This window comes from Mustela putorius, unplaced genomic scaffold, assembly GCF_011764305.1.
Source record: "Mustela putorius furo isolate JIRA1106 unplaced genomic scaffold, ASM1176430v1.1 tig00003987_pilon_pilon_pilon, whole genome shotgun sequence".
NCBI lineage: Eukaryota > Metazoa > Chordata > Mammalia > Carnivora > Mustelidae > Mustela > Mustela putorius.
Genome location: NW_025422126.1, coordinates 11291671 through 11318098, shown reverse-complemented (window position 1 = coordinate 11318098; position 26428 = coordinate 11291671).

Genomic DNA, 26428 nt, shown 5'->3' with positions numbered 1-26428 from the left:
TATTTCAGTGGTTCGCAAAAATCCTCAAAGGTCCTTATAACTTAGTTACTTCAGACAGGCATGGGCAACCTTTTTCATTTCTTTTTAATGCTCTTGGGTTTCTGTGTCAAGGACTTTGGACGATGATGAGGCAAGGTTTCACTGCAAGCTTCTCAGCCACCAGATCCTTGTCTTGCTGATGTGTATACACAGGGAGAGTAGAGGATGAAGGGCCTCTCTCCCATCATGTTCAATCATTGCTCTGTCAGCCCCCAGGACCACACTTAAAGGCTCCTTGAAACACAGGAGATTCAAAATCAAGTAGGAAGTGCCTACAAGATGGGCCAAAGCTTGGTTTTATGACCTGAAGGGGAAGCTGCACTTCTGTAAGCAACTAACTCCATATTTCTTCTATTAAATTAAAAGATATAAAAGGTCGTTAAGAATATTGCACACGTGTATACGAAAAAAATTCACATGTACTGTTTTATAGTGCTTACTGTATTCCTGACACAGTGTTACAGACTTTACAAATATGGTTACCATAAATCCCTGAGTGTTACTTAATATATTTTTTCATATAAGAAACTGAATTTTTAAAAGCTACTTATCTAACTTTCCTAGGGTCAAAGAGGCAGAAAGTAACTAGGGTCTGAAATTGGTTTTCTGACTAAAAACTATTGTTAGCCCATATGTATGCTCTGGGCTAGTGACTTTCACATGAAGCAGGGCCCATTCAAAGGGTGATGTCTTTATTTTATTTTATTTTATTTTAATTTTTTAGAGAAAGCCTTAGGGCACAAGCAGGGAGGGTCAGAAGAGGAAGGAGAGAGAGTATCTTAAGCGGGCTCCATGCTCAGCATGGACTGGGGCTTGATCCCATGACCCTGAGATCCTGACCTGAATGGAAATCAAGAGTCAGACACCTAACTGACTGAGACTTTGAGGTGCTGCAAAAGTGATGTCTCTTTAAAGATGAACCCATTCAGTGCAGGTCAAAACCACAATGATTGATATATGTGTATATATATATATATATATATATATATATATATATATATAAAAATCTCATCATCTTTATCTATGCATATAACAATGAACATTTGGAATACTCCCGTATTTGACTATTATAAATAATGCTGCTATAAACATAAGTGTACGTATATCCCCTCAAATTAGCTTAATTCCTGAGTGATAAGGTAGTTCTAATTTTTATTTTTTAAGGAATCTCCATTCTGTCTTCCACAGTTGCTACAGCAGTTTGCATTTTCACCAACAGTGCAGAAGGGTTCCTTTTTTTCCAACTCCTCGCCAGCACTTGTTGTTTCTTGAGTTATTGATTTTACGTACTTACTTATTACTTCCTTCCTTAATTTATTTATTGTTTATTCAGAGCATGAACCAGGGTGGAGTAGGGGTGGAGGGAGAGAGAGAGAGAATCTAAACCAGACTCCATGCCATGCACGGAGCCTGATATGGGGCTCGATCTCACAACCCTGAGATCATGACCTGAGCCAAATCAGGAGTCCAACACTGAACTGACTGAGCCATCCAAGCACCCGAGTTACTGATTTTAGCCATTCTGACATGTGTCATTTGGATTTTCATTTCTCTGATGATGAGTGATAGTGAGCATTTTTTCATGTGTCATTTGGCCATCTGTATGTCTTCTTTGGAGAAATGTTTATTCATATTTTCTGTTCATTTTTTAATTGGATTATTTGGGGTTTTTTGTTGTTGAGTTGTAGAAGTTCATTATATATTTTGGATAATAACCCTTTATCAGATACTTCATTTGCAAATACTTTCTCCGATTCAGTAGGTTGTCTCTTAGTTTTGTTGGTTGCTTCCTTTGCTTTTCAGAAGATTTTATTTTAATGTAGTCCCAATAGTTTATTTTTGCTTTTGTTTCCCTGTTTCCTCAGGACATATCTAGTAAGATGTTGTTATGATCAATGTCAGAGAAATTACTGCCTTTTCTCTTATAGGATTTTTATGGTTTCTGGTCTCACATTTAGATCCTTAATCCTTTTTTGAGTTTATTTTTTTATAGGGCCTAAGAAACCGGTACAGTTTCATTCTTTGGCAGGTAGCTGACCAGTTTTCCCAACACCATTTGTTGAAGACCATTTGTCTTTTTCCCACTGTATATTCTTGCCTCCTCTGTCAAAGATAATTGGCCATATAATTCTGGATTTATTTCTGGGTTATCCATTCTGTTCTATTGTTCTTTGGGTCTATTTATATAACAGTACTATACTGTTTTGATTACTACAGCTTTGTAATGTAACTTGATGTCTATAATTATGACATCTCCCAGCTTCATTTTTCTTTTTCCTCATTTCTTGGGTTATTCAGGGTCTTCTCTGGTTCCGTCAAAGTTTTAGGATTACTTATTCTAGGTCTGTGAAAGATTGTATGGGTATTTTGATAGAGATTGTATTATATGTGTATATTGCTTTGGGTAATACATTCATTTTAATAATATTTGTTCTTCCAGTCCATGAGCACAGAATGCCTTTCCATTTCTTTGCAATGTCTTCAATTTCTTTCATCAGTGTTTTATAGTTTTCAGAATACAGGTCTTTTACCTCTTTGATTGGGTTATTTCTAGGTATTTTATTATCTTTGGTGCAGTTGTAAATAGGATTGCTTTCTTAATTTCTCTTTTTGCTACTTTGTTATTAGTATATAGGAATGCAACAGATTTCTGTACCTTGATTTTGTATCCTACTACCTTATTGAATTCACTTATCAGTTCTAGTAGTTTTTTTAGTGGAGTCTTTAGGATTTTCTGTGTATAGTATCATGTCATCTGCAAACAGTGAAAGTTTTACTTCTTCCTTACTAATCTGTATGCTTTGTATTTATTTTTATTGTCTGATTTCTGTGGTTATGACTTCCAGTGCTTTGTTGAATAAATGTGGTGACAGTGGACATTCTTGTCCTGTCATTAGTGCAAAAGCTCTCAGTTTTTCTCCATTGAGTAGGTTGTTAGCTGTGGGTTTGCCATATAAAGACTTTATTATGTTCAGGTATGTTCCCTTTAAACCTATTTTGCTGAGGTTTTTTATCATGAATGTATATTGTACTATGTCAAATAATTTTTCTGTGTCTATTGAAATGATCATATAGTTTTATTTTTTCTCTTATTGATGAGATACATCATATTGATTGATTTGCAAATATTGAACCACCTGGCAATCCAGAAATGAATCCCATTTGATCATGGTGAATGATTTCTTTAGTGTATTGTTGTAATTCAGTTTATTAATATGTTGTTGAGAATTTTTGCATCTGTGTTCATCAGGGGTATTGGCCTATAGTTCTCTCTTTTTATGTGTGAGACGGATGTGGGGGGTGTATTTATCTGGTTTTGGTATCACTGTAAAGAATTTAGAAGTTTTCCTTTTCTATTTTTTTGGAATAGTTTGAGAAGAGTAGGTATTAACTCTTCATTAAATGTTTGCAGAATTTGCCTGTGAAGCCATCCGGTCCTGGACTTTTATTTTTGGGAAGTTTTTTAATTCATTTCTTTGCTGGTTATCAGTCTGTTCAAATTTTCAATTCTTCTTGTTTCATGTTGGTAGTATATGTTTAGGAATTTATCCATTTCTTCTAAGTTGTCCGGTGTACTGGCATATTTTTTCATAATACTGTCTTATAATTGTTTGTATTTCTGTGGTGTTGGTTGTTCTTTCTTCTCTCTCATTGGTGATTTTATTTGAGTCCTTTCTCTTTTATTCTTGATAAGTCTTGCTAAAGGTTTATAAAGTTTATTGATTTCTTTTTCAGAGAAACAGTTTCTGATTTCATTAATCAGTACTATTGGTTTTTGTTTTGTTTTGTCTTAGTTTGTACATCATTTATTTCTACTTAAACTTTATTATTTCCTTCTGGTTTTAGATACTGTTTGGTTTTTTTCCTAGCTTCTCTAGGTATACGGTTAGTTTGTTTATTTGAGATTTTTCTTGCCACTTGATGTAGGTCTGTATTGCTATAAACGTCCTCTTAGAACCACTTTTACTGTATCCCAAAGGTTTTGCACTGTTGTGCTTTCATTTTCATTTGTTTCCATGTACTTTTTAATTTCTTCTTTTATTTCCTGTTTAATGCATTCATTGTTTAGTAGCATGTTATTTAACCTCCATGTATTTGTGGTCCAGATTTCTTCTTGTGGTCAACTTCTAGTTTAATAGCATTGTGGCCAGAAAAGATGCATGGTATGACATCGATCTTCTTGAATTTGTTGAAACTTGTTTTGCAGTTTGTTTATGTGATTTATTCCAGAGAATGTTCCATGTGCGCTTAAAAGAATGTGTATTTTCCTGTTTTAGGATGGAATGTTATGAATTTATCCATTAACTCAATCTGGTCCTATGTGTCATTCAAAGCCCTTTTTCCCCTGTTCATTTTTTGTTTAGATGATCTGTCCATTGATGTAAGTAAGGATGTTGAAGTTCCCTATTATTACTCTTTTATTACTGGTTAGTTCCTTTATATTTGGTATTAACTGTTTATGTATTTAGGTGCTCCCACATGGAGTTCATAAATATTTATAATTGTTGTATCTTCCTTTTGGACTGTCCCCTTCTTTATTATATAGTGACCTTTTTATAGGGAGAGCGAAGCCTACTGATTTTTAAAATTGTAGTTCTGCTGCTTATAAGAACTCAGGAAAGTTTTCAAAGCCAGATGTTATGAGGATTCATCTTCCTGTTTCAGCTCCCCAGTGTGGAAGTCTGTTTCTTGCCCTTCTCTGTCACCCCTGGCTCCCTCTTCACCATGGATGGCTTCGGTTTGTTTAGGTCCCCACTGAATCTCTGCCCTCCTACCATCTTGGGTGTGGCCTCTTCTTTACCTTAAGTTGTGCATTTTGCTCTGCCAGTCTTCAAATCATTTGGGGGCTATTTACGGTGATGTGAGTGTTATCTAGTTGTATCTGTCAGATGAGGTGATCTTAGAGTCCTCTTACTCTCAGTTTCCTCTCTATAAAATAAATATAATAATACAGTGTTGCATTAAATTAGATAATTATAAGGAAGTATTAAATTAGATAATATAAGGAACCTAGCACAGCATCTAGGAAATAGGTCATCAATAATAGGAGTTGCTATTCTAAGCAAATATAAATAAAAGATATATCCATAATCTTATCCATAGTCTACTACTCTTAACATATTGACATATCTTCTTCTGTCTATTTTACGTTTATATTTTACACTGCCAAAATAATCCTGGAAATTCTGTTTGCTTTTTGTTTTTTTAACATAATGATATGATAAACATTTTGATTTTTTTTTGTTATTGATGTGAAATTCACATAAGATAAAATTAACCACTTTAAAGTAAACAATTCAGTAACTTTAAATATATTCACACTGCAACTACCATCTCTGTCTAGCTCCAAAAGAGTTTCCTCATCCTGAAGGAAACCTTGTACCTATCAAGCAGCTCTTCTTCTTCTCCTCTCTCCTTCTAGCTTCTGGCTATCAACCACCAACCTGCTTTCTGTCTCCATGAATGTATTTATTGTAGATATTTTGCTTATGAATGGAATAACAATATGCAATCTTTTATGTCTGGCTTCTTTCACTTAGCATGATGTTTTTAAGGTTTATCCTGATTGATCAGTACTTAATTCCTTTTTATAGCTGAATAGTATATGGTATGTATATACCAGAATTTGCTTATCCATTTATTTGTTATAGGCATTGGGTATTTTTTGCCCTCTAGCTGTGACTCCTAGTGTTAATATAAACATGCATATACACCTATTTATTTGAGTACTTGTCTTCAATTCCTCTTGGTATAGAACTAAGAATGGAATTGCTGAGTCATACTCTATTTCTACCTTTAGCTCTTTGAGGAATAGCCAGTGTCTTCCATAGTAGCTGAACCATTTTGTATTCCCACCAGCAATGTAGGAAGGTTCCAGTTTCTCAATGTCTTCACCAATACTTGTTATTTTCTGATTTTTAAAAACTTATACATCCTAGTGAATGTGAAGTACTTATCTTGTGGTTTTGATTTGTACTATCCTAATTACTGATGATGTTGAAATTATTTTATACATTTATTGACCATTTGTATATCTTATGTGGAGAAATGTCCTTCAAGTTCTTTACTCATTTTGAATATTTATCTTCTTATTGTTAAATTGTAAGGGGTATTTATATATCCTGGATACTAGATCCTTAACAGATATATAATTATTATATTTTCTCCCATTGTGCAAGTTGTCTTTTTTTCTTGATCATGTTCATTATTTTTAAACATTTATTCATATCATCTTCAAATAAGACTTCGAATTTTAATGCACCAAGAACATCAAAATATAAGTGTAAAAAAGCTTTATTTCAAAAATGAAATACCTGAGCATCCAACCACAGAAGGACAGTTAAATATAGTGAATCTATATTTAATGTGATATAGTGGTCTGATCAACTCTATTAGAGTGCCAAAATGAATTACTATATTAAATAATATCAGCTCTGGATTTTTTTTAAAAGGTTTTACTTATTTATTTGGCAGAGAGAGACAAAATAAGAGAGTGAACACAGCAGGGGTATTGAGAGAGGGAGACACAGGCTTCCCACGGAACAGGGAGCCCAATGTGGGGCTCGATCCCAGGACCTTTCGACATAAAGGTTTTTTGTTATATAAAAAAAAAAGATGGAAAATTCATTTTTCATTTATTTCCAGTTAATAACCCACTCTCACCCTTTTCCCACCTTACCTCAATATAGTGTCTTAGTTGGCTTTGTCTTCAGTGTATATTTATGGAATAGTTATTAACATGTGTTCAGATAAACTTTGTTAATACTACACCATTTGCCTTTTTTTTTAAACACCAAAATAAGAACTGTAAGGAATTAAAAACCTGCCCAAGCACTTTTCATATTCTACAATTTGAGTTTTTTAATGACAGAGCCCAGTCTTCCTCAAATTAGAAATGTCTTTCCTAGGAGTTCCTGGGTGGCTCAGTCGGCTGAGTGTCCAACTTTTGATTTTGGCTTAGGTCATGATCTTGGGGTCATGGAATTGAGCCCTTTGATGGAGCCCATGCTCAGTAAGGAGTCTACTTCTCTCTCTCTTTCTCTCTATCTCTCTGTCCTTCCTCTTGATTGCATGCTCTCTCTCAAATTAATAAATACTAAAGAAAAAAGAAAAGGCTTTCTTAATGCAATTACTTAACTTTAAAATAAATGTGTTCAGACATGTTTTTTATCTTATATATTACTGATTTAACTCCCACCTGCAAAAAAGAGTTAATTTTTATGATTAAGTTAATATTTATTTTGCAGGCAAAGCAAGGATAAGAAAATCTTAGTTAATGAATTTATAGTTCATTAATTTAACTAATATTGATGAAGTTCCCAATGTATGCCAGGAGCCATGTTGTGTTATGAGAACTCAAAAGTGAAATAACCATTATATGACCTCAAATAACTTACATAAATGCAGTTAATTACAGTATCATTACCTCATTTCTACAGATTCCAGTGGAAACACAGGAAAAAAAATCCCTAAAAGTGCTGTGGAAGTCAGGAACTATTTCACAGATGATGTAGGTTAAACTGAGCTTCAAGAATAAATTGCAGGTTTGCCAGATGAATAAGTTTAGAATTGAGGTGGAGGATGTCCAAGGCGAGGTAACAGCATGTACAGTGATTCAAGGAAGTGTGAGAGAGAATTTATGAGCGAGAACCTGCTGGTCCTACAACGTGAAATGAAAGAGATAGGAGCAAAAGATGAGGCTGGGCTGGTGGGACAGATCATTATAACTTTTTAAGGTTGGGGAACATTTAAATTGAGGCTCAGAAGCAAAGAATTTGACTTAGGAACAATAAGAACATTGGTAAAGACTGCAGAGGCACTCCTAGCACAAAACTTATGTTCTTTCCCTTTCTGATTCAGCGACCCATGAAAAACACAATCATTCTGGCTTGCCAGCCTAGATCTGTGTTTCTTAAGTTGAGCATTATTATGTACTGATTACGAAGGAGAACAACTTTATTTGACCTTTGCTTCAGAATGTGTTTTTATAACTCTTGATTCAGTTCTGTCCAATGCAGCAAGCCTTTGTTTAATACCTTGCATGCAGCAGACATGGAGCTAGGCAAAGAGGAAAGTTCCTTTTTTTCAGTGAAATAGTTCTGTTGAAAGGAAATGGGATCTTAAATGAATATTTTAAACAAGTAGCCTATATAAGGTGTATGGTGAGATAATAAAAGCAATTATCATCCTTACTGGGTTGCAGAGATGATGATGCTTGAGTTGGATGTAGGAAAATATTATCTAAGTTCAAGCAAACAGGAGAGACGATCTATGAAATAAAAACAAGAAAGTATGTAAATAAATATATGGAACAATACAATCTTTTTAAGATTTTATTTATATATTTGACAGAGCGAGAGTTCACAAGTAGGCAGAGAGGCAGTGAGAGAGAGGGGGAAGCAGGGAGCCTGATGCAGGACTCGATCCCAGGACCCTGAGACCATGACCTGAGCTAAAGGCAGAGGCTTAACCCCCTGAGCCACCCAGGTGCTCCTGGAGCAATACAATTATTAAAAGGTCTATAATAGGACCCTGGGTGCCAATGAGTGAGTGGTGGTGCATGAGAATAAAAAGGTATCTGACGGCAGGTAACAGAAGTCCATAAGGAAAGAAATTCAGAAAACCAAGTAATTTCACCCAGGTTCCACAACTAGAAAGGAATGAAAGCAAGATTTAAATACAGATTAATTTGACTATAAAGCTGGCATTTAAACCATGTGAATTTCTCATATGATATAGTATCAAAATTGGTACAATGTCCTAATATAAGCTCTAACATATAGATACAATTTTGAAATCCAAGTTCCAAATAAAGCCTCAATAAATTTAAAAGTTTTAAAATCATTCAGAGTATGTTCTAAGACTACGATTAGATAAAATTAGAAATTGAGGGGGCACCTGGGTGGCTCAGTGGTTAAAGCCTCTGCCTTCGGCTCAGGTCATGATCCCAGAGTCCTGGGATTGAGCAGGGAGCCTGCTTCCTCCTCTCTCTCTGCCTGCTTCTCTACCTACTTGTGAGCTCCATCTGTCAAATTAATAAATAAAATCTTAAAAAAATAAAAAATAAAATAAAATTAGAAATTGATAAAAGAAGAAATTTGTTAAATCTACAAATATATGAAAATTAAACAGCATATATCTAAATAACCAGTAAGTCAAAGAAGAAATTACAAGGGAAATTAGAGACTATCTTAAGATGACTAAAAATGAAGACAAAAAATAACAAAGCATAGGACATGTAACTACAGCAGACCATAGAGGAAAATTTATAGCAGTGTATGTCTGAAAAGAAAGATCTCAAATCAATAACCTAATTTTTCACTTAGGACACTGGAAAAACAAGGAAGAACAAAATGAAAATAAGCAGAAGGAAAGAAATAATAAATATTAGAATAGAAGTAAATTAGACAACAAAATTGTAGCAAAAATACTCAAATAGGGGTATCTGGGTGGCTCAGTTGGCTAAACATCTGACTCTTAATCTCAGCTCAGGTCTTGATCTCAGGATTGTGAGTTCAAGCCATATTGGGCTCCTTGCTGGGCATGGAACCTACTTAAAAATAAATAAATAAATAAAAATTTAACAACAATTTTATTCTTTGAGATGGTCAACAAATTTGACAAACGTTTGGTCAGACTGCCCCAAAATAAAAGACAGAAGCCCCAAATTACTAAAGTCAGGAATGGGACACCTGCATTGTTCAGTTAGTTAAGTGGCCTCAATTCCAAAGTTCCCCTGAGACCAAAAACATCACAACAAAAGAGGAATACCAACTAATCCCCCTTATGAATATAGATGCAAAAAAATCAATCAAATACCAGCAAAGTGAGTCCAGCAATGTATAAGAAGAATTATATACCAAAGCCAAGAAAGATTTATTCTAGGATGCAAGGTTGGCTTAACATCTGAAAATCAGTTGAATCAATTGATGTAATACATCATATCAATAGAATAAAGGATAGAAATCATGTGATTATCACAATGAACCCAGTAAAAATATCTAACATAACTCAATATTGTTTTACAATAAAAATACTTAACAAACTAGGAATAGAAGAGAATTTAATCAACTTGTTAAAAAATAACTACAAAAAACCCACAATTAACATTTTACTTAATGTTAAAAGGCTAAATGCTTTCCTGCTGACATGAGGAATTAAAGAGGAGAGGAAAAAAGTCAACTCTGCTTATTTGTGTTGACTATTTTAATGAAGTTCTAGACAATTATGAAAATTAAATAATGAAAATTAAATAATTTTCAATTATGAAAATTAAATAAAAGGAATACAGATTTCAAAGGTAGGATTAGAGCTATCTCCATTTGTTTGTTTGTTTGTTTGTTTGTTGAGAGGGAGGTGGGAGAGGAAGAGGGAGAGAATCTTAAGTAGGCTCCAAACCCAGCACAGAGCCCTACATGGGACTTGATCTCACAACCCTGATCATGACCTCAGCTGAAATCCAGAGTCAAAAGCTTAACAGACTGAGCCACCCAGATGTCCCAAAGCTATCTCTGTTTAAAGGTCATGTGATTTTGAAAAGAAAAAAAAATCATAAGTAATCAAGTAGAAAATGTTTAGAGCTATTAAAATCTCAACAGTTACAGGATATATGATCAATGTACACAAATAATTGTATTTCTGTAAGTTGGCAGTGAATATTCTGAAAGCAAAGCTAAGAAAATAACACCATTTATAATAATACCCAAAAAATTACAAATAAGTTTAACAAAATAAGTGTAAGACTTATATGAAAACTATAAAATATTTTTCATAGACAATAAAGAAGATTGACATAAATGGGAAAATATTCCATGTTCACAGATCAAGAGTTTACTTTTTTGTTGTTGTTGTTTTTTTTAAGATTTTATTTATTTATTTGATGGAGAGATCACAAGTAGGCAGAGAGATAGATAGGTAGAAGCATACTCCCCACTGAGCAGAGAGTCCAACATGGGGCTTGATCCCAGGAACTGAGATCATTACCTGAGCTGAAGGCAAAGGCTTAACCCACTGAGCCACCCAAGCACCCCAGGAGTTTACTATTGTTAAAGGAAAAATACCTCCCAAATTGAGTTACAGATGAACACAATCCCTATTTGAATCCCACTTAACTTTTTTGCAGAAATTGGCAAGATAATCCTAAAATTTATATGGAAATGCAAGTTATTCAAAATTACTAAAACATTCTTGACAAAGGAGAATGAACTGGAAGGACTCTCATTTCCGATTTCAGTTTATGACAAAGCTAAGGTAATAGTGGTGTGATACTAGAGCAAAGATACAAAGAAAGAATATAATTGTGAGTCCAAAAATAAACCTATATACTTATGATCAATAGTTTTTCAATGAGGGTACCAAGTTCATTCAGTAGGGAATGAATTTTCTTTTCCACAAATGATACAAAGACACCTGCATTACCGTATGCAAAAGAATGACTTTGGACTTATACCTCACAGTCTTTTCAAAAAATGACATTTTTTCACATAGTAATCTACAAAAAGTACATTAGTTGTTGCTTAAGGTTGTGGAGGAACAGGGGGAATGCAGTGTGACTACAGTTGGGCATGGGCTTATTTAAGGGGGAACAAAAGTGTTCTAACAATTAGATTCTGGTGATGGTTGCACAACGATATGAATATACCTAAAGAACATTGAATTGTGCAGGTGAAATAGGTGAATTTTATTTAGATTACATCTCAATAAACTTGGGAGCAAAAACAAAACACACATACATTAAATCACTTGATACCTTCACCCTGTGAAAACTGAACATTGATTCTAATTACCTCAGTAGTCTCTCTCTACTCCTTCCCCAAACTATCTTGTTCTTTGAGGTGAAATTATTATTTAACACTACTTAATCCTCCTGAAACATTAATATTTTAAAATCTTAGTCAAATAATTTGCACTTCTTTCCTTCTATCGATGCTCCCAAGGGAAATGTAAGAGTCTGTAGGTGAACAAGTAATTATTTCATTATGCAGAAAGAAATGAAATTGCTGCTATTGGCAATAGAATTAAAAACATCAAATCTTTGTTGACTTCTTCCCAAAGGTTAGTTTGGGGGATTTATTTTTTAGATGAGTTAGTAAGTGATTTTAAGTGTCAGTGCAATTGTACACCTGCCAGGAACAATGATTCTCTTTCTTCTAATTGATGTCTAGGGAATTCTAAGCACTATTAGACTGTTCTGCTTATGCTATAAACTGTTAAAGAAAACACCAAAGGAAAAAGAATCAAACTACTATAAAAGGCAAATGAAGCAGTGTAATCTTGGAATTTGTTACCTGAGACCATGCAGTTATCAGGTTTTGTTATGGAAAAGTTTGCCATCAGTCTGAGATTTGAGTCTTTGACTTGTCATAATTGAACTTATTAAAAGCATTATTTTTTCTTTCAAGTGGTGTACACTTGTAGGGAAAAAACATATTTGCCTGAAAACCAACATAACCTTCAGAGCATCCTTACTTACGTATATTGATTGAAATTAACATTTTAATGCATAGAGAAGCACATTTATATACAACAGAAAAAAAAGCATAACCACAAAATGGAGATATTGAGGTGTATAATATCAATCCAATGCTTCCCTAAGCTTCCTGAAATATATCTGCCCTCTAATGTTGTAAAATATATGATCGAACTTTGCCCAGTATCCAGTGGTGGAAAAATGTTTAAAGCATTCTCAGATTCTCTGAGAAATGTCCTACTGCTCCTCCTATAAAAGTGGTGTTCCCTTTACCTAAGGTAACCTTTTTCCTCTTTTTTGCCTGATGAAGCTTCTGCTCATTCTTCAAAACCCTGATCAAACATCACTGTGAAGTTCTCTATAATCCTCCTGAAATACCTACAAACCCCACTGGCAATCAGTATATATTCATCTCTATGCTGTCACTTCTCACACTAGGTTATATGCTGCTGTTAATGGTACATTTTATGTGTTTATCACAGTACTTAGCCTATGGCATTTTAAGCAAAGCAATCTTTATTTTTCACAACATCAGTTTATTCTTTTTATATTCTCCCTATTCATATGACCTATTCATTCACACTCTTGTCTGTTTTCTTCATCATAATGCTTTCTTTCTGTTGAAGAATTTGCTCACTATAGGGGCTGGTTTAATACACTCTTTAATGTCTGGCTATATTTTAAGTTTCATGGAGACAAAAAATGTGTTTGCTATCATGATATTTCTATAAAGACTGAAGAAGGAAAAAAAAAACTTTCCACTGGTATAGGATTTTATAGTTTAAATAGCATATTAATTTTTTACTTCTTTTTAAGTATTTATAATAATCCTGTGAAGTGGTGGTGTCATTCCCATTTTGCTCAGGAAGAAGCAAGGAGAGCTCAGTCATTCGTCCAGAATCACATTGCGGTCAAGTGAAGTGGCTGCAGAATTGGTAACTTGCAATTAGATTTTCTGAATCCAGGCAAGAGCCTACTTCTTGTGAACAAGGAATTTTTTTTTTTCCATGATCCAAGTCCGTAACAAAATAGCTTTACATCTTTATATAAATTTATTTTAATCACAGCACATTTTATTGTTATTTTTTAACAACTATAACATGATTGTTATAATTGACATGTTAATGTCAAAATTCCAAAGAATTTATATTCTAATTTTTAAACTTTTTTTAATTTTAGAGGTTGGATGTTATGTTTGTTTTTAGGAGAAAGAGTCAAATCACAGTTCAATCTCACAAAAAGATTAATCTTTAATATTTTTCAGTTATAACATGATATATGTTTACTGTAGAAAATAGGGGTACTGGCGTGTCTTAGTCAGTTAAGCATCTGCGTTTTGCTTGGGCCATGATCCCAAGGTCCTGGGATTAAGCCGATTATCAGATTCTTGCTAAGCAGGGAGTCTGCTTCTCTCTGTCTGCCATTCCCCCTGCTCTTCCATGAGCTCTCTCTCTCCCCTCAAATTAAAAAAAAAAAAAAAAATCTTTAAAAAAAAGGAAATTGAGAAAATACAAAAATACATAATTGCATGAAATGGAGAGTAATACTGTAAATATTTTGGTATATTTTCTTTCAGATTTATTATTTGTATACATATCATATTGTTAATGTAGGCTATCTAATATTCTCAGTAGCAGTTATAGGGTGCCTACAAAAGATGTTCATTCAGAGGTACAATTTTGAAATTATTGATTGCTACTAATATTATAATCAGGAAAATAGCTCTCCGTTAAGCATTACATTCATTTTGCCAACATTTGACAAATATATAATCTGAAATATTTTAAAACTTCAGTTGTAGGGTGTCTAATAATATTTGGTCCCAAATATGAAGTTCCTCAAGCTCCTTCAATTATTTTATACTATAATTGCAAATTTATGTGATTGATTTCCATTTTTAAGTACTTCAATTTTATATTTTAATAATAATAAAAGAAAACCTTCCAAAGCACTTAAATCTAGCATGTTAAATTCACAAATATGAGGCATTTCATGTTCCAAGGTTTTATACAAATTTAGAAAGTCTTCCACCAAAAATCAAAACTAAGTTACTCAATTGTACATGGTGATTTGGCTTCAGAAAGCTTAGTATTTCTCCAGTAGGTGAGGCTATCTTGAACATTACAAATCTTTAAAATGAAAAATACCCATCCTTTTTTTTCTTAAGATCAAAATCCTTACTGTATAAATTTCATTTTCTTATTTTTGAAAATTAACATTTACTCACTAATAAAATAATTGTGTATCCTAATTAATGTACAGTCTTCTCAGTAGGCAGAGTTTGCATGATGGGCTGAGAGTTTCCCTGGAGCTCTAACTTAATTCGTGCTGAATCCTTTGCCGAGATACACTGAATCCTGTATATAGGTTGTATCAAGACTTCATGATAAGTGGTGATGCAACATGGAGGCTTAAGTGGGTAGAAGAAGAATAAATGAAACAAGATGGGATTGGGAGGGAGACAAACCATAAGTGACTCTTAATCTCACAAAACAAACTGAGGGTTGCCGGGGGGAGGGGTTTTGGGAGAAGGGGGTGGGATTATGGACATTGGGGAGGGTATGTGATTTGGTGAGTGCTGTGAAGTGGTGATTCACAGACCTGTACCCCTGGGGATAAAAATATATGTTTATAAAAAATAAAAAATTTAAAAGAAAAAAAAAAAAAAAAAAAAAAAAAAAGACTTCATGATAAAGAGGGGTTTGTTTTACAATCCTCAAAATTTACATGGTTCAAGACCATGATCTACACAGGAAGCTTCCAAACTACTTAGTCTGCCAAATAGCTTCTTTCCTTTTTGAATTCTTTTAGCTAAGATACTAAACTATCCTCCTCCTATCTAAAGAATTAAAAAATGACAGAACTGTCTGGAGCCATCTTGTCTATTAGAAGGTCTCACTGTCTTCCTAGATACTAAAATGATACCCATTTCAATTCTGCAGCTATCAAGGCTATGTTTGAATCTTTGGTTACAGCTTGGAGGTATACTACTAACAAGCGTGTATATATTTACATGGTTGAGAACATGCTGATGATTTCACTTACCCCATTGTGTCAAGTATTTCTCATATCCTTAAAATTATTCTTTAGTTGTTTTGAATATCTATATAAATTTCTACTTATCATCAATTACACTCAGATTTTTTTGATTTTCAAAAAATATATATAATACCTTGATGAGATAAAATTACTGGGTCCAGTAATTTTATACCATATTTTCTATCACAGTTTGATTCATAATACATATTTTATTTCATATGCTGATTCTACATTGAATGTATAATCTGGAGGACTTTTTATGTTACTAGTTCTCTTGAACAACATGGTTTTTAATGGCTGTGTAATAGTCCATTATAGGTTATGTCATAAATTAATTAGCTTTTCACTTATTATAATTGCATTTATTTCTATAATAAGTGATGCTTTCATATATACTCATATATACTCTAGCACTTATTTTTAATTTTTTTTAATTAAAGATATAAACTCAGTGAAAAGATAATTCCACTTTAGGTAGTATTCTAGAACCTATCTTATACAGTAGTCTTGAGACTCTATAATAGCATTATTATTCCATTTGTGTTAGTACAATCCAACACAATGCCTGACATATAGCAAAGAGTTAGCTTTTTTGTTATGTGGATGAGTAAATGAATTAATTCCTGTAATTGGCATAACATATTTAACATCTAGTATAATTAAACTGGTTGATCATTTAATGTATGAGACTTTTAAAAATGAATGTAAGGTGGAAGTTTTTGTTTTGTCTCTTTTATTTTACCATTTTATTTTATTTATTTTATTTATTTACCATTTTATTTTATTTACCATTTTATTTTATTTTACCTTTTTTTAAAATTTTACTCTTTTATTTTATTTTACCAGTTTAACTCAGGTATAATGTTCAGGTCACTAAGAGCTGATAGCTAGCAACTTCCTCTTGTGCTTGCACTTCCCTTCCTCAAATCATTAATCCTGCAGAGATTTGTTATGCCTTCATCATTATCACATAACAAAAGAAGCAGGTATTACAGGAGGAAGTATAAAAAAATGAAGATCACCTGACTTCAATATCCGAGATCCAAACCTCCACAAGACTCCATATTAACCAACTCTTGAGACCTACATCTAAACTCAATGATGAGCAAAGGGGAAATGATTGACTGATTCATGGAAATAACATTGTTTTGATAACCCCTTGATACTGGTTTGACTTGTGCTTCTATTATCATAAAGCCCCCTATTGTGTGAACTAATTGAAACCTCACAAAATGGTGTCACTTGAATAGCATTACTCCTGCCTGATTGCAAGTAACTCTAATTCCTAATGTCAAGATCACATTTTGCTTCATAGTTATATGGGTCACAACATGAAAAGGATTAATTTCTGGATGATTACCTTCTGCTGCTATAACATGAAATGCACTTCATAGCAAGTGGGCTCTTTGCATGTTTGCTAATCTGCCACATTGGCGATTGTTTTGAGAGTCCTCTCAAGCATTCTAATGAGCATTCTAAAGAAATATCCATTTATGAACTATTAGTCAATGATGCAAATGATGCTAAAAGCCATATCTTTTGAGATTATGTATAGTTTATGTGTGCATCTGTGTGTGTGTGTGTGTGTATCTGTGTAAGATGAATTCAGTCATTTCCCTTGCAGGTTGCTTAACACAATGTTCAGTGATTGGTACGTTCACAATTGGCAGGGGCTATAAACATTTAAAAAGCAAAATTGTAGAGTGACATCCTAGTATAATTAATAAGACCCTGTATAACAAATTTCTTGAAAATATCCAAGAATCCCTGTAACAAGAGTTCACAGGGATTCCTGGATATCTGAGGATATGGGTGGCATTTCTAAAGCCTAATTTAGAAAGCACAAATGTTAAAAACATGTGGAATAATAATGTAATAACTTATCAAGTTTGGATATTTGAAAGAACCTACAAGACTCTACCAAGCATATGTACACAAGGCTTTCATTTAAAGGCAAAGGATATGTACAATAAGAGAAGATAGTACAGGTGAGCATTATTGGTAGAGACACATTCAAGTTTAAGCTTCCAAGGATCCTGATTTATACATGGAAACCCTTTTTCTCTAGACCGAATCACCAGGAACTGTGCTGTGATTTTGACTTCAAGAAAATTCAAGGAAGAATTTCCGATAGGGTCTTTTTTCCCCTTTGGTCACATAGCCAAGCCAGATTGTCTAATCACTTGTGCTAAGTGAAGCCATCGTAACAAACTGACCCTGCCGGTCCCCAAAGGAGTTTCAAACTCTAACAAGCACCTGATCAATCTCATTGCCCTTTATTTAGCCAATAGTCAAAACCAGACATCCAGACATCTCTAGAGATAATAATTTCATTTCCCAGGCCAGCTGCAAAATAAGTGTTCTCTGTAGATAGTATCAGTAATGAAAATAATAAATAGCTTTATTAATTTCCTATTGCTGCTATAACAAACTGCAATAAATGTAGTTGCTTAAAACAGTACGCATGTGTTATCTTATAATTCCAGAGATCACATGTCCAAAGATATTCCTAAACAGTATAAGTAAAAGACCCAACAGAGTGTTTGTTCTGTATTATAAAATAAACAAATGAGAACTTTTCATATCATTTTAGGGATCCTCAAATATATAATATTCAACTATTTAAATTGATATTTCATGATGTTTTAGTACAAGGAGAAATACCATTTGTCAACAAAGTTTTTAAAGGATTTTTTTTAGGATGTACTTAATGTGGATCTGTTAGTCCTCCTCTCTGTTTTAACTATTTGAAAAATCAACTATTCATATAAACTTATATATCACACAACACACATATACACCCACACCTTATCTTTCCTCTTGGTTGATCCATTTCTATACAACACCAACATAGCTGCCTTAACACGGAATGATTCAATAAGACGACTGGAGTTTTGGAGTCTAGAAAATATTCACATACTATATTGACATAAGGGATTGTTTTGACATTCACTGACCCTTTCTTAAGGAAAATCAATGCTAAGTCATTACAAGTAATTCCCACCAAAATATAGTAAATATTCTGTTTCTCATTGAAGAGGATTTTTTCAAAGTTGAAAAGCAATGAACGAGTGTTTTAGAAAAACCATTAAAATTTCCCTAATTGTATAAATAAGGACGGGAATATATTTTCTTTATGGAGGTCCACACTGTTAATTTCTTCTTGTTGTAATGCCTTTATGATTCTTGAGACATTATAATTAACATGCCTATACAAGCATTTCATCAGCTTTTTATGAATATGCCAATTTGTGCTTCTAATAAAACTATAGTAAGTATTTATGCAACTATCTACTGCGATGTTGTGTCAATCACCAGATTCTTTACATTTTTTTTAAACTCCAAAGAAATCTTGTTTATCATTTGCTTCAAAAATTTTAAAGGGCTCAGCAGGCAATTTGCATATGTCACTAGTTTAACTGAGCAAGGATTAGCAAATTAAATCTTAATTAGCTAATTTTTGCATAATTTTAGGGAAATTATATGCTTTGTGCAGATGGCAGGTGGGAGGTAAGGCATTTAACTTGTATTGAATTGAAGTTTTCCTTGACTTTATGAATTTTAATAGAAAAATAACATTTAACAGTTAAAATGTGTGTCAAACTGAATAGATCCTATCTGGAACCACTAAAATAAGAAATTATTTTATGAAAGAGAACCAGTGATAAACACTGAAGTATTCCTAATAACATATACATAAGAATTACTGTGAAATTAAAAGAGGAATTTTTTTACACAGGTTTTATACTTCATAGTATATCTTCTGGATTGTAATATAATGATAAATTAATGGACTGTGAATGTTAATTCACAGTTCATACATATATTTTACAATAAAGTTACAGTTGGTATTAAGTATGGGAGGTTTGGTAGTGCTGTGTAACAGTAATTATAATTGTACTAACTCACATGCCAGGAGAGGAGGCATGCAGCAGCATTCAGATCCCTTGGCCTAATGCCCTCAGGCTGTTTCTCACCTTTGTTCTGTTCCCTCATTCTGGACTGTCTTGCTTCTGCTACTATTCACAGTTCATGTTGTTATCAAATCCTCCTTCAAAACTTTGGTTACACATCTGTATTAGGGGAGATATTTATTTGTCCTGCTCTATCTCATTAATGATTTACTTCTTCTCTATATTCCTGTATTTCCATGTGCATTAACTTCTACCATTGTACTAATTACACTGAACTATAATTGCTAATTCTCTTCGATACTCTCCTTACTGGCCCCTTAAAAGCAAGAACTATATATTATCCATCTTTATTCTTTCAATAGAAGTTTGTTGAATAAAAAAGAAACCCTTACTATCATATTTAGCCCAGTAAAAAGAGTTCAGTTTAAATGAATTCAAAACAATTCTTAAAATTATTTGTGAATGAAAGCTATGGGTATGATAGTTTATTGTTGAAGATAAATTTTTGCTGCTTAATACCGCATGTGTTTCCACTAGGCTCACTCACATTAGCCATTGCATGTTTGATCTACTCAACATATAGTGAAGGCCACTATTATATTTAGAGATTAATGCCACATTTTTTTTAGAAGCCATGAGGTCCTCAGAAATCTGACAAGAGCAGTTATTATCAGTAAGTCAGCTAGAAAATTCTTCTTTATTTGGTCAACAGACTATGCTTCTCCTTCAGGCCAACTCCTTGACCTCTTCCCTGAATCTTAACTCATACTTTAGTTTCCTCTCTCTTCTGTATCAGTAGTATTTTTGTCTTTATTTTATCATTTATATCACATAGACATGAGTCATCCTGTTTTCCATCTTTAAAAAATTCTCCTCAGACTCAAATTCCCTCCCTCAAGACCTCACTTCTCTGCTCCACTTTACAAATTCCTCAAAAGAGCTGACAGCTCATTTCCCTATTGTCTCCCCACCAGTTTCTCTTGAACTCATTCCAGTGGGCTATCATACCCATGATTCTACTGAAGTACCTTTGATGAACATTATCAATGACCTCTTTGATGCTAAATACAACAGACAGTTTTTGGTCCTTATCTTACTTTGCTTTTATAAGGTTTTGTATAATTAACCAACTCTTCTTCATTAGATTCCTTCTTCACATAGCTCTAAGTCACCATTTTCTGTTGTCCCATATTCTGCCTTACTTACAACTCCTTACAGTGTATTTTGTGGGTTCCTTTTCATTGATTCCATATCTGAATGTTAGAAAATGTTAGAAAACCATAGGATTTCATCCTGGATATGCCATTCTTTTCCATCTACATCAGGAATGATATATTTGGAAATGACCCCCAAGAAGTTTCATCTAGCACCATGTCTGTTTTTGTAAGGAGTTTGAGTATTGTTATATGGTAATGATTTCCCATTTACCTCTACAGCCCAACTTCTTCCTGCAATTCAGTGTCGTATTATCTAATGGATTACTCAGATATCGCTCTGTGAACATTTGCTAGGGATCCACCTGAACCTATCCAAAGTTTATTCCTTGATTCCCAACATAAGCCTCCTCTTCCCACAATATTCTCCACTCAAAAAATGTCATCTTTTCCTGACTACACCTTCACTTTAGTTTTATCAATTTGTTTATAATTTTATTCTGATAGCTATTTCTGTAAAGTGTTCTATACATTCCAGCTATTTCTGTAAAGTGTTCTATACATTACATTTCTGTAATAAATATTTGCATTATATATGCTACTCAGACTGTTTATGTTTGCTAAACATTTCTTGCTTCTGCCATCTTTATAGGTTTGCAGTTATTTCCACCATGTGCTTGCCTCCAACTCTGCACAAATACTTTTTGTCTTTTTTTTCCCCTGGATAGAAGAAAACAAAACTTATTGCTTCTGGTATGGGGTATGAATTTAATTTAAATCATATGCGGAAACAGCCCCAATATGTTGGTTTTAAAAATGCATGTCAACATTTGGCATTTGGATATCCTATGTAAATGCAAGCTTTTAGTAGAATTCCAATTGAACAAATTATAGTTTTTTACTATAATTTATGGGAACTATGTAAATATCTACAAGTTTATAGCCAGCATTTCCTAAATTACTCATGAATTGACTTTTCCAGCTACAGGATATGCAAATATATTTTCACAGAGAAGAAATACTAAAAACTCCAAGGGGCATTGGTTAAAAATAAATAGTGACACTGAATACTTTTACCAACAGGAGAGGGCTTTTTTTTTTTTTTTTTTTTTTTTTTTTTTTTTCTTTTTACATACTACCTTGTTCCAGATCCATCTTAGCTTGATGGAAATTGGAGATTCCAAGGAAATATCCTTGACTGCAAAATTTAGGCATGGATAGAGTATATGCCGCCTCTGTGGAAAGCATCTCAGCAGAAAGAACTTGAGTTTGAAGGTAAGCAGATCTGGATTTGACTTCTGCCCCAACCAATCCTAGGACCTTCGACAAGTTGCTTGGATTCTCTCAGCCTCAGTTTCCTCATCCATAAAAGCATTATGATAATACCAATGTTGACAAGTTTAATGAAATCATGTTAGAATTTTGATTCAAAGTCTGATACATAATGTTTCGTTTCTATGACGAAATGATGATGTAACTTAGCTTTAGCAGGAAGATCAAATGGCTAAGCGTATATCTTTTCCTGGTGCTGTAGTATAACATTTCATCACTTAGAGGTGTCTTTAGATTTCAAGTTATCACAACAATTTTGTGTGACAATGCTAATTTTTCTGGAGGTACAAAAACATAAAATTGAAAAACCATAACACTTTAGCATTTAACTTTCCTTTTTAATAGCTTAGGGTATGGAAGAATATAGGATTTTATTTTATTTTATTTTTTTAAAGATTATTTATTTATTTATTTGACAGACAGAGATCACAAGTGGGCAGAGAGGCAGGCAGAGAGAGAGGAAGGGAAGCAGTCTCCCCGCTGTGGGCCTCGATCCCAGGACCCTGGGATCATGACCTGAGCTGAAGGCAGAGGCTTTAACCCACTGAGCCACCCAGGTGCCTGAATATAGGATTTTAAATCAGAGGGTCTTCATCTAAGAATAAGCTTCACTTAATAGTGAGGTCATTTTAAGATTATCCAAGTCACAAGTCTCTAAATCTTACCTTAGAAAACTATCACATGGGAATAATGAGAAAGTATATTTCATGGTTTTCTTCATTCCAACAAATACATATTGAGTTCCTCATATGAAATCCATGACTCCTTCTCTAATGAGAATTACTGTCAGGGGGATAGTCATAAAAAGGAATAATTTAATCACAACATGACACTTAAAATGATAAAAACAAATGGTAACATATAAAGAGGATGAGGAAATGAGGAAAAAACTATGTTGGGATTTAGCTGTATATTCTCAAAGCAACAACTGATGCTTGATCAAGAATTTGAAAAACACATAAATGGAAAGATATAACATGTTTTTAAAAATAATGACTCAACAGAAATAGGACAATTCTTCCCATGTTTATTTACAAATTTAATGTAAAATGCTCTCTGAAGAACTTAATCTATCAATCAGCCTATCCATCCATCTACATATAAGTTGCTTCCCTGAGACTAGGTTACTTCTCAAGTTGATATGAAAAAAATAACCAATCAAGAATATTGAGGAAAAGTCTAGAAAAGAAAAAAAAAAGGAGAATTGATCTTACCAGATATTAAAATATATTATATAAAATCTCAATTATTAAATATATCATATCACATATTTATGTACACATGTATGTATAAGAATTTAGTATATAATGAAATTATTAATTATATGATTTTTTAACCACTGATTGGTGACATAATCACCAATTATTTTGCTAAATACAGAATAAGAAATCCCTCTTTGAGCTTACATGAAATATGTATCGGGATTTATTAAACCAAGAATGAAGGAGAACAAAAGAGCGAGAATGAGAAGTGGGGGAAGAGAGAGGAGAAATGAGGGAAGAACACAACAAAACTACTTAGTATGTTGTCTTTTACATAAGAAAGAGGAAAATAAGAATATGTATGCATATGTGCTTGTATCTACATTAAAGTTTTCTCAAATGATACACAAGGAAATAATAAAAATCTATGGAAGCAAATGGGACCAGGCCAACAGAGACAGGGATGGGAATATGTATCAACTATTCTATCATGTTTTTCTCCAACTCTATATTTTTGTACCACTTTTAAATCTTCAGAATAGTTGAAAGAAAAGTAAAGTGAATACCTGCATACCCATTATTTAAATTTATCAGTTGCTTTCTGTCACATTTGCTTTATCCTTCACTCATTGAAGAGCTTGCCACTGTGACCATTTATATAGCTGAGAGGCATATCCCAAGGGGTCTTCCTCATCTACCCATTTATTCCTTACTTCATTCTTTCAGCAAATATTTCCGGAACACCTACAAAGAGTGAGGAACTGTTCTAAACACTGGGACACATTAATGAACAAAATCAATAAAAACATCTTCACTTGACATACTTTCCTTTTATACATATTTTAACATGACAAGGCCTAGAATCACAGAAGATCCATTTCTCCCCATACATTTTGATACTTGAATTCTTCCTTGAACCAAACATCCCAAAGGAAAAAATAATGTGAAAGGGAAACTTGCCTACTTTATTTTTTTTTAAATTTATACTCATTCCCAAAAGATGCTTTAAATGGTTCCAATAAAAGTCTCCAGCAAGAAATTCAATAGCCTTCTGAAAACCACTATGCAAATAGAGGCATTTTCTTCATTGAAAAAATAAAAGATTCCTTTGTAGAAAATTGCTGTGTGGATAAATTCAACTATTGTTTCCTGCCCTTCAAACCTCCATAAAACATAGTATCACTTAGAGTATCCAAATAAGGACTATTCTAATAGTAAACTTTATGGAAGACATCTCTCAAGGTGAAACCCAGATGCTAAATTTTAATAGGAGTTTCCAGATAACTCACAGGAAGACCTGCCAGCCCAGGGAGTAAAGCTGTATTGAACTGGCCTGTCTTAGTCGGCTCTGGCTGCCATAACAAAATATCATAGGCTGGGGTGCTTAAACAACAGTAATTCATTTCTTGCAGTTCTAGAAGCTAGGAAGTCCAAGATTACGGCGGAAGCAATGTAGGTCTCATTGTGTGTCTTCTTCTCCTGGCTTGAAAATAGTTGCCATCTCACTAAGTGTTCCCATGACCTTTTGGTACACTCAATGGGAAAAGGAGGAAAATAATGCTCTAATGTTTCTTTGTATACTTGCAGAATCCCATCAAGAGGGCCCCACTGTCATGACCTCACCTCATCCTAAGTATCTCCCAAAGGCCCCATCTCCAAATACTAAAACATTAGAGGTTGGAGTGTCAACTAACATGAAATTTGGGGGGTTGCAACCATTCAGTCCAGAATGTTAACTAAAAATAAAAATTATCTCCTTGGGAGTTTTTAACATACCAATTTTTAGGCTTCTCTTCAGCAAATTCTGGTTCATTTGGTTGGCAGTGGAGAAATAATGGGATGGTGCTTACAGAGTCACTGCAAAAGGAAGAGTCAACAGTAAGAGACTGTGTCATCATTATGATAAAGGAAGATATATATGCGATATAGGAAGATAGAGCCTTGAGAAAGTTTAGTGGTCAACTATGAAGAAGGAAGCACAAAACTTAATACAATTCTGAGAAAAGAATAACCCTCATTCTATCCTACTTCTTCCCAGATGTCTCAGGATTACTTGAGGTGGCCTTGACCACAGTATACTCTCTGGATTAATAGTCAAAAACTTTAGGCTTCATTATCTGGTGATATGTCTTTCTCCATTTCTCCCTCTATCCTTTTTCTATAACTTATTTTCTTTCCTTTCTTCTGGTTCTATCACAGAAATGTAAATACTATTTTGACCTGCACTATTCCATCATAAGGATTTAATTATTTAAAAAAAGAGAGAGAGAGAGAGAGACCTTCACAATCACCAGCAGGAAACTGTGTGTATTGAGGATTTCTTTATAACTATATCTTGTAACTCTGTGGGTGTGGAAAGGCAAAGTCTAGCTTTGCGAAATGACACTCTGTTTTACCCTAGATTAGAAAGTTCTTGCAGACATCATAGTTGCTAGGGTAGAGCAGAGTTCTTCATTGTTTTGAAATTCTAGGCATAATAGTACTGGCCTCTGCTTGTAGCTGACATCTTTCCTGTCAAGTGTTAGAGATGGCTACACCAAACATTTTCAAATTGATCTTTCCAATTTAATATTGTGATTGAATTATAAAAAGTGCATCCACCTAACCCCAATGTTCTCTTGATCTTGTAAATATTGAGTGAAACTCCATTAATTTAATCATGACATGTAGTTAGAGATTTTCTGTGCATATTCTACTAGTGGTGTATGGGAACTGAGTTCATGTATGAATGAATTAGTGAGTGTCATTATTGGTTTGGGGATTGTGACCAAACTATTATGGAAAGAATGTATTTCATGAATTAATTTTAATCAATTAGTTCTATGTCAGTTCTTTATTTAAGTGTGAAAGTTATTTTTTCTTCTCCCATTAGTATATAAACTAAAACTATTAACTAGTATTTGTATACTTACAATATATTCATCATGATCTATGAAGATGAAGAGACTCCCATTTATTTCTACTATGGAATTTGCCATACTGGAGTAGAGAGAGAGAGAGAGAGAGAGGAGATGAGATCCTAACTTGTCGAAGGCAGAGATTTATTTTATTCATCTCCATATGCTTGTGCCTAATACACTACCTAGCTTACATAGCAAGTTCATTAAATATTTATTGAAATGAATAATTTGTTTTCATCTCAATGTATCTGAGGAGTTAATAGCCTGAAGTGGTTAATAAGTAAGTATAAGTGGTTTTCACTCTTGTTTCAGTTGTTTCTCTATGGTTGACTGTGCACCCCCGTATTACTCTGTGAGTTCAACTGCAGTTATACTTCCA